This window comes from Mus musculus, chromosome 7 (genome assembly GCF_000001635.26).
Source record: "Mus musculus strain C57BL/6J chromosome 7, GRCm38.p6 C57BL/6J".
In the NCBI taxonomy this organism is placed as follows: Eukaryota; Metazoa; Chordata; class Mammalia; order Rodentia; family Muridae; genus Mus; species Mus musculus.
The window spans coordinates 18,571,206-18,582,077 of record NC_000073.6 but is presented as its reverse complement, the minus strand read 5'-3'; the positions used below and the strand labels follow the sequence as shown (position 1 = coordinate 18,582,077).

The 10,872-nt window shown below is 40.1% G+C and overlaps 1 pseudogene; it reads left to right on the top strand.

The window, feature by feature from the left end:
- Gm19091 (predicted gene, 19091) lies at window positions 2,948-4,574 on the top strand (annotated as a pseudogene).
- Window positions 4,575-10,872: the final 6,298 nt, after the last annotated feature.

The following is a 10,872-nucleotide window of genomic DNA, read 5'->3' as shown; positions in this document are numbered from 1 at the left end:
TTCTGGCTTTCATAGTCTCTGATGAGAAGTCTGGTGTAATTCTGATAGGTCTGCCTTTATGTGTTACTTTACCTTTTTCACTTACTGCCTTTAATATTCTATCTTTATTTAGTGCATTTATTGTTTTGATTACTATGGGTTGTCAGGAATTCCTTTTCTGGTCCAGTCTATTTGGAGTTCTGTAGGCTTCTTGTATGTTCATGAGCATCTCTTTCTTTAGGTTAGGGAAGTTTCTTCTATAATTTTGTTGAAGATATTTACTGGCTTTTTACGTTGAAAATCTTCATTCTCATCTATACATATTATCTTCAGATTTAGTGTTCTCATTCTGTCCTGGATTTCCTGGTTGTTTTGAGTTAGGATTTCTTTTTTGTATTTTGCATTTTCTTTGATTGTTGTGTCCATGGTTTCTATGGAATCTTCTGCATGTGATATTCTTTCTTCCATCTCTTGTATTCTGTTGCTGATTCTTGCATCTATGGTTCCTGATTTTTTTTTCTAGGATTTCTATCTTCAGAGTTGTCTCCCTTTGGTTTTTCTTTAGTGTTTCTACTTCCATTTTTAGATCTTGATAGTTTTGTTCAATTCCATTACCTGTTTGTTTGTGTTTTCCTGTAATATTTTAAGGGAATTTCGTTTCTTCTTTATGGACTTCTACCTGTTTAGCAGTATTTTCCTGTAATTCTTTGAGGGAGTGATTTTTGTGTTTCCTCTTTAGGGACTTCTACCTGTTTAGCAGTGTTTTCCTATAATTTTTAAAGGGATTTTTGTGCTTCCTCTTTAAAGTCTTCTACCTTTTTAGCAGTGTTCTCCTGTATTTCTGTAAGTGTGTTATTAATGTCCTTCTTAAAATCCTCGACCAGCATCATGAGATATGATTTTAAATTCGAATCGTCCTTTTCGAGTTTGTTGGAGTATCCAAGACTTGCTGTGTTTGGAGTGCTAGGTTCTGATGATGCTGAGTAGTTTTGGTTTCCTTAGTAAGGTTTTATGTTTGCCTTTCACCTTCTGGTAATCTCTGGTGTTAGCTGTTATACCTGTCCCTGGCTGGAACATGTTCCTCCTGTGATTCTGTTAGACTCTGTCAGCACTCCTGGGATTCCAACTCTCTTCTGAGTCTCAGTGTTCACTGCACTCTCTGCAGGCAAGCTCTCCTCTTGCTGGGAAAATGCCCAGAGTTCTGGAGCTCAACTCTGCCTCCTGGCTGAAGATGAAGGCCCGATAGGGACCCTGTTCAAGAAGGTAAGCTGTTTTTGAAGCCCCCACTTTCTCCTGTGCAGACTGGTCTCTGAGGGATGTGGGATACAAGATGGCGATCTCACTTGGTCCCGTGGTCAGAGTCCTATCTCAAGGCTGACTCTCCTCTGGCAGGGAAAGTGTGCAGAGGTCTGGAGCTCAGCTCTGACTGCTGGCTGAAGATGAAGGCCCGAAAAGGAACCTGACCAAGAAAGTATGTTGCTTCTGCAGCCCGCTCGCTCTCCTGAGCCATGTGCAGTCTTCTTATGTCTGCTCTCTAGGGCAGCCTTGGAAAGCAAAGTCTTTGTGGGTGCTGAGCCTGGCTCAGCAGTGGATATCAGTGTAGCTGAATGGACACAGCTTCATGGTGCAAGGGAAACAGTGAATCACTAAGGTCCAGGAGAGACCCTGGGGATATGACTCACAGTCCTAGGTCTGTACCATATAGCTCTGTAGCTCAGCTACCATCTGACAAAGACTGTTTCTCCCACACAGCACAGGAGACTTACCATGTCTGAGCACTCATGTTCTTCTGCCTAATTCTCCAAGGACATAGATTAGTGGTGGGGTGTACAGAGATCAACAGTGAATGAATGAGGCCTTTGTAAGCATAAGACACCTCACAGGGGCCTTGTTCTTTCTGATATATGCACAGCACTGCTATCTAATGACACCATTAGAAGAAACAATTCTAAACCCAGGCAGGGTGAAGACAGTAGCCTTAAAGCATGAACCTGAGACTCAGAATAACCCTACCTGTGAAGGGGAAATGGTCACAGCCTTTCAGCAGGTGGCAAGCTAAATCTAAGGATATCAAGACTCTCACTTATTCATGTCCTAGTTGACACAGAACCCTAAGAATGTGAAACCTGGGACTCACTGAGTGTTATCTACAGTGATCCACTCATGCTGAACATTAACTTTGAGGATAACAGTGCTAATCATATTAATTATCAAGTGTGTTAATAACTTCCTTCACATTCTTGCTACAACTGTCTAAATACTGAGGGATAAAGCCAGGACACTTGGTCGCTACTGGGTTCATGACATGGAGCCTCTGAACCCTATGAAGACCAGCACATCTTGGTCTAGGCCAAGCATATGCAACCTGGCCAAGAATTGAGCTAGAATGGGTTGGAGGGACTTCTCTTGCCTAGAAAAGCTCATGGTGATGGAGTACAGGGACATCTTGGACTCAGACTTAATGAACACATGGGTATTTAGTGTGGTTCTTCTCTGTGTATGCTGTCTAGGGAACAGAGCTCATGCATGCCACATGAGTACTCTTTTACAAAGCTGCACCCTAGCTCTGACTGGGACCTGTTTAACTGATGGTATAGCACACATACTATATCCTTTTATAGGCCAGGATTTCTCCTCCCCTCTGCTGACATCACATATGCCTTTATCCTGTTTGCTCCAATGGCTCAGATGTCCTGCTGATATTCCCCTCAAACATTCATTACCATGCAGTGTCAAATCTCAATCTCTCCTGCCATGCAGTCTCCTACCCTCTTGCACATTAGTCTTGGATTATCAGTGGTAAGCCCTTGTCTTGCTCCCAAGAGCTCTTTATTCCCAGCAACACCACTACTACTAATGGATTCTATATTTCCCTTGTCTAGAACTTGACAACCAGTCTCAATAGGACAACAGGGAAAGAAACATACATATCTTGGTAAATGAATTATTAAAATGTCAGTATTGGTGTAACCACCGCCTCTGCCTCTGGGGGTTGAAGTTTCTGAAGGAGGACTAATGCACTAAGGAGCCAAGAGCACTTCAGAAAGGGTTTCTGACTGCACTCCAGTGTTCCCCATCTGAAATGCTGCCAGCATCCAGTGAGTCTCCTAATGTGGAAAAAAAGCTGGGGGCGAGTGATGGTGAAGAGGAGAGACAGAAGCTGAGAGTGGATGCAAGGGCTGAGCCAGTATCTAAATGGCAACTGAAGAAGTGGATGAAACAAAAATAGTGGGACAAGCAAAGGGAACAGGACAAGGAAAAATGAAAAGAAAAACGCAAGAGAAAGGAATTAGAACAACGTCAGCTGGAGTCCAACTCAGATGGAAACGACAGAAAGTGTATTGGGAGCGATGTTGCTCGTAGCAGCCTCAGCCTGGTCATCGACTGTAGCTTTGATGACTTGATGGTGTTAAAGGATATTAAGAAACTTCATAAACAGATTCAATGATGTTATGCAGAAAACCACCAGGCATCTCATCCTGTGCAGTTTTACTTGACAAGCTGTGGAGGTCAATTGAAGAAGAACATGGATGAGAATGACCAATGATGGGCAACTGGAAGAATATTCACATCAAATCTGAGCACTATAGTGAACTCATAAAAAAAGAAGACCTGGTTTATCTGACATCAGACTCACCTAATGTACTGAAGGACTTAGATGAGTCAAAGGCCTACATGATTGGAGGACTAGTGGACCACAACCATCACAAGGAACTCACATTTAAACAAGCATCCAGTTACTGAATCGAACATGCCCAGCTCCTGCCTGGCTCCTGCCCAGCTCCTGTCACATCTGCTCTCGACCAGCAAGACCAGCAAGAATGACATGATCACCAGTTCTTCTAACAGCAGTTTATTCAGCAAGCTTCAGTCTTCATCTCTTTCCCCTGAACCCCGGGCCTCTCACTCTTATATACTCTCAGCCCCCATCCACTCACGGCAGGCCACGTCACCTCACCAGGCACACGGCTTCAGCCAATCAGGGCGGCAGGGGCGAGTCTCCACCAAATATAGACTTTTTTACACCACCATCTGCATCTGGCAGGCGCCATCTTTAAGGTGCGGCTCAGGCAGCCTAAGGGGGAGGCTACAGCCTCCTACAAGCTCCCTCTTGCAGATTTTGTGAAGATGAATAGTTGAAAAGTCCTGGCGGTTAACCATGTGTTTGAAATTATCCTGGAGTTCTTGGAAACAAGAGACTGGCAAGAGGCATTTTTTACAATCTTACCCCAACAGAAAGGGGCTGTTCCTGCACATAAGGCTTGCGAAAGTTCTTCTCAGGACCACCAGTCCCTGTCAGAAGGATGGGGCAGTGCCAGCGAGGAAGAGCACTGCAGGGCTGATCCTGACTCACTACACAAGGAGGAGCAGGGCCAGCAAAGCAGCCTGGTTCTGCAGTGAGCCATGTCCTACAGTAACTTCCCTTGTTCTCCTCTCACTTAAGAGAAACCAGACAGTGTGTTCAGTGCTTTGCAGAATGCTCAGACTGTGAGAACATTTTCTCTAGTCTATGTTGTGGAATTTTAAATCTATTTTAAGAGTTAAATAATAATGAAAAAAAAAACCCCTTTAAACGCTAAGAAAGGATAGTTTGGTTTCGTGTAAGAAGACTTAAAGATATGATTTCAAAATTGCTTTAAGCCTCAAATCAGTCATGGAGGATGTGGTATGCAAGTCTGCCTCTGTTCGTCATTCACTGGAACATATCCTTCAGGACGTGCCTTCTGACCCTTGAGCTTGGTTCTTTTATATTCCCACCTGTGTCTTTTAGTCTGATGTCTGTTTGGTGGAGCAGATATTCATAACTGTTCTCTGTGTCTTCTAGAATGTTGAACTTTGGAAGCTACACTTTTTTTCTGTAGTTTTGGCGTTTTTTCTAAGAAATACATTAATTCTAGGAGAACTACCAGTTATTTTCTGGGCTCAACAATTCATTCCTTTTGGACAATGGAGTCCATTCCTGTGCCTCCCTTGTGATACCTTCTTATGCTTCTGAAATAGTCACAAGAATAATCTTAAATCCTGTAATGACAATAACTTATTCAATTACACAATTAAGTTTTGCTGTCTAGATTATTATATAAGCTTTTTAATTGAAGGATCAATTTATCTTTACCTCAGTTTAAAACAAAACAAAAAAGTTATCCTTTTCATATATTTTCCATATGTATAACATATATTTCCATAATGTTATCTTTTAATGTGAATATTATACATCTGCCTCCAGCTAATATAAATGTGTTTCTGTAAATAACATATGCATGTAGGAAAATGTGCATGTAATAATATTTACAACTGTCCAAATCACATTTAGCCTTCGTGTCTTAATCCACAATGACAGGGCTGATATATTCTTTGTGGAATGGTTGTTTTGAATTCATTAGTTTGAATTCGTTAAATGGGAATTGAACACTGGTTTGGAAACTGATGGAGACAGAGCAGAGGGACACTACACTGTTAGGCTTCTGCACAGTATTTGCAGAGAAGTATTCAGATCACAAGCTCCTCACACATGTGCAGTGGAACTCCAGGGGCTCTCACTGGATTGCGACAAAATCAGTTTCTGGTCTTTTCTCTTTATGATATAATGTATGTGCTGTGTTAGCATCACACTTAGACAGAAGCTCATGACATTTGGTATTGATGGTCACTGCCTATTTTTGTTGCTTTATTCTTAGTTACCTATTGTAGCTATCTCTTTCAAAGTCAATAAATGAAATATGTAAATACTCATAGTATAGTTCTAAATGAACAAAGTTCATGTTGTTACTGTAAAAAACCAAAGGGGGGAAATACAACAAAAAAAAGTCAGTATTGAGCTTTGTTATGAAGCCTTGAATTTATGAATAGATACAGACATCACTTTCGAGGACAAGCCCACGGCACAAACAGTTCCCAATTGTCTCATGAGGTCTAGCTCTGTCTCTTCCATTTCTTCCTGCAGCTCTGATTTCCCCTGGATGACCCTGAATTGGTATTGGAGTGAGAGAAAGAGAAGGGGAGAGAGAGAGAGAGAGAGAGAGAGAGAGAGAGAGAGAGAGAGAGAGAGAGAGAGAGAGAGATATTTTCTTTCAGGTAAGAGAAAAATTCCAGGGGGAATGGTGAAATTAAGATCATGTGGGAGAGAACCTGGGGGAGCCATCTTGGTTCCCAGAACCCTCAGAGACTAGTCTGCACAGGTGAGAGTGTGGAATACAGAAGCTTACTGCTTCTGGGACAAGCAGAAGGCACACAGTTTCTGGGACAGGCAGAAGCCACACAGCTTCTGGGACAGGCCCTCATCTTCGGCCAGGAGGCAGGTCTGAACACACAACCATCAAAGAAAATGCAAAATGCAAAATGATCCTAACCCAAAACATCCAGGAAATCCAGGACACAATGAGAAGACCAAACCTACAGATAATAGGAGTAGATGAGAATGAAGATTTTCAACTTAAAAGGCCAGCTAATAGCTTCAACAAAATTATAGAAGATAACTTCCCAAACTTAAAGAAAGAGATGCTCATGAACAACAAGAATCCTACAGAACTCCAAATAGACTGGACCAGAAAAGAAATTCCTCCCGACACATAATAATCAGAATAACAAATGCACGAAATAAAGATAGAATATTAAAAGCAGTAAGGGCAAAAGGTCAAGTAACATATAAAGGCAGGCCTATTAGAATTACAACAGACTTCTCAACAGAGACTATGAAAGCCAGAAGATCCAAGAGAGATTCTATACAGACACTAAGAGAACACCAATGCCTGCCCAGGCTACTATACCCAGCCAAACTTCCAGTTACCAAAGATGGAGAAACCAAAGTATTCCATGACAAAACCAAATTCACACAATATCTTTCTATGAATCTAGCCCTACAAAGGATAATAACAGAAAGAAAAAAAACAATACAAGGACAAAACTATGCCCTAGAAAAAGCAAGAAAGTAGTCCTTCAACAAACCTAAAAGAAGACAGCCACAAGAACAAAATGCCAACTCTAACAACAAGTATAATAGGAAGCAACAATTACCTTTCCTTAATATCTCTTAATATCAATGGACTCAGTTCCCCAATAAAAAGACATAGACTAACAAACTGGCTACACAAACAGGACCCAACATTTTGCTGCTTACAGTTAACCCATCTCAGGGAAAAAGACAGATACTACCTCAGAGTGAAAGGCTGGAAAACAATTTTCCAAGCAAATGGTCTGAAGAAACAAGGTGGAGTAGCCATTCTAATATCGAATAAAATCAACTTCCAACCCAAAGTTATCAAAAAAGAGAAGGAGGGGCACTTCATACTCAGCAAAGGTAAAATCTTCCAAGAGGAACTCTCAATTCTGAATATCTATGCTCCAAATATAAGGGCAGCCACATTCATTAAAGAAACTTTAGCAAGGCTCAAATCACACATTGCACCTTACACAATAATAGTGGAAGAATTCAACACACCACTTTCATCAATGGACAGATCATGGAAACAGAAACTAAACAGTAATACAGTGAAACTAACAGAAGTTATGAAACAAATGGATCTGACAGATATCTACAGAACATTTTATCCTAAAAGAAAAGGATATACATTCTTTTCAGCATCTCATGGTACCTGCTCCAAAACTGACCATATAATTGGTCACAAAACAGGACACAACAGATACAAAAATATTGAAATTTTCTCATGCATCCTATCAGATCACCATGGACTAAGGCTGATCTTCAATAACAACATAAATAATAGAAAGCCAACATTCACATGGAAACTGAACAACACTCTACCCAATGATACCTTGGTCAAGGAAGGAATAAAAAGAAATTAAAGACTGTTTAGAGTTTAATGAACATGAAGCCACAACATACCCAAACTTATGGGACACAATGAAAGCATTTCTAGGAGGAAAACTCATAGCTCTGAATGCCTCCAAAAATAAACTAGAGAGAGCACACACTAGCAGCTTGACAACACACCTAAAAGCTCTAGAACAAAAGGAAGCACATTTACCCAAGAGGATTAGATGGCAGGAAATAATCAAACTCAGGGGCAAAATCAACCAAGTAGAAAGAAGAAGAACTATTCAAAGAATTAACCAAACAAGGAGCTGGTTCTTTGAGAAATTCAACAAGAGAGGTAAACCCTTATCCAGACTCACTAGAGGGCACAGACACAGCATCCTAATTAACAAAATCAGAAATGAAAAGGGAGACATAACAACAGATCCTGAAGAAATCCAAAACACCATCAGATCCTTCTACAAAAGGCTATACTCAACAAAACCAGAGAACCTGGATGAAATGGACAAATTTCTAGACAGATAACAGGTACCAAAGTTAAATCAGTATCAGGTAAATGATCTAAACAGTCCTATATTCCCTAAAGAAATAGATGCAGTCATTAATAGTCTCCCAACCAAAAAAAGCTCAGGACCAGATGGGTTTAATGTAGAGTTCTATCAGACCTTCAAAGAATATCTAATTCCAGTTCTTCATAAACCATTCCACAAAATAGAAGCAGAAGGTACTCTACCCAATTCATTCTATGAAGCCACAAATACTCTTAAACCTAAACCACAGAAAGTCCCAACAAAGATAGAGAACTTCAGACCAATTTCACTTATGAATATTGATGCAAAAATACTCAATAAAATTCTCAGTAACAGAAGCCAAGAACACATCAAAACAATCATCCATTCTGACCAAGTAGGTTTCATTCCAGGGATGCAGGCATGGTTTAATATATGGAAATCCATCAACGCAATTCACTATATAAACAAACACAAAGACAAAAATCACATGATCCTCTCCTTAGATACGGAGAAAGCATTTGACAAAATCCAATACCCATTCATGATAAAAGTCTTGAAAAAAATCAGGAAATTGAGGCCCATACCAAATATGATAAAAGCAATCTACAGCAAACCAGTAGCCAACATCAAAGTAAATGGAGAGATGCTGGAAGCAATCCCACTAAAATCAGGGACTAGTCAAGGCTGCCCACTTTCTTCTGTCCTATTCAACATAGTACTTGAAGTCCTAGCCAGAGCAATTCGAAAACAAAAGGAGATCAAGGCTATACAAATTGGAAAGGAAGAAGACAAAATATTATTCTTTGCAGATGATATTTTAGTATACATAAGTGACCCTAAAAATTCCACCAGAGGATTCCTAAACCTAATAAATAGCTTCAGTGAAGTAGCTGGATATAAAATTAACTCAAACAAGTCAATGGCCTTTCTCTACACAAAGGATAAACAGGCTGATAAAGAAATTAGGGAAACAACTCCCTTCACAATAGTCACAAATAGTATAAAATATCTTGGCGTGACACTAACTAAGGAAGTGAAATATCTGTAGGATAAGAACTTCAAGTCTCTGAAGAAAGAAATTAAAGAAGATCTCAGAAGATGGAAAGATCTCCCATGCTCATGTACTGTCAGCCTCAATATATTAAAAATGGCTATCTTGCCAAAAGCAATCTACAGATTCAATGCAATCCCCATCAAAATTCCAACTCAAATCTTCAACGAATTAGAAAGCACAATTTGCAAATTCATCTGAAATAACAAAAAACCTAGGATAGCAGAAACTCTTCTCAATGATAAAAGAACCTGTTGTGGAATCACCATGCCTGACCTAAAGCTGTACTACAGGGCAATTGTGATAAAACTGCATGGTACTGGTATAGCGACAGACAAGTAAACCAATGGAATAGAATTGAACACCCAGAAATGAACCCTAACACCTATGGTCACTTGATCTTTGACAAGGGAGCTAAAACCATCCAGTGGAAAAAAGACAGCATTTTCAACAAATGGTGTTGACACAACTGGTGGTTATCATGTAGAAGAATGCGAATTGATCCATTCCTATCTCCTTGTACTAAGGTCAAATCTAAGTGGATCAAGGAACTCCACATAAAACCAGAGACACTGAAACATATAGAGGAGAAAGTGGGGAAAAGCCTTGAAGATATGGGCACAGGGGAAAAATGCCTGAATAGAACAACAATGGCTTATGCTGTAAGACTGAGAATCAACAAATGGGAACTCATAAAATTGCAAAGCTTCTGGAAGGCAAAAGACACCGTCAATAATTCAAAAAGGCCACCAACCGATTGGGAAAGTATCTTTACCAATCCTAAATCAGATAGTGGACTAATATCCAATATATATAAAGAACTCAAGAAGGTGAACTCCAGAAAATCAAATAACCCCACTAATTAAATGGGGCTCGGAGCTAAACAAAGTATTCTCACCTGAGGAATACTGAATGGCTGAGAAGCTCCTGAAAATATATTCAGCATCCTTAATCATCAGGGAAATGCAAATCAAAACAACCCCGAGATTCCACCTCACACCAGTCAGAATGGCTAAGATCAAAAATTCGGGTGACAACAGATACTGGCGAGGATATGGAGAAAGAGGAACACTTCTCCATTGTTGGTGGGATTGCAAGTTTGTACAACCACTCTGGAAATCAGTCTGACAGTTGATCAGAAAATTGGACATAATAGTACTGGAGGATCCCCCAATACCTCTCCTGGGCATATATCCAGAATATGTTCCAACTCATTAGAAGGACACATGCTCCCCTATGTTCATACCAGCCTTATTTATAATAGCCAGAAGGTGGAAAGAACCCAGATGTCCCTTAACAGAGGAATGGATACAGAAAATGTTGTACATTTATACAATGGAGTACTACTCAGCTATTAAAAAGAATGAATTTATGAAATTCCTAGGCAAATGGATGGACCTTGTGGGCATCATCCTGAGTGAGGTAACACAATTAAAAAGAACTCACATGATATGTACTCACTGATAAGTGGATACTAGCCCAGAAACTTAGAATACCCAAGATACAAGATAAAATTTGCAAAACACATGAAACTCAAGAAGAACGAAGACCAAAGT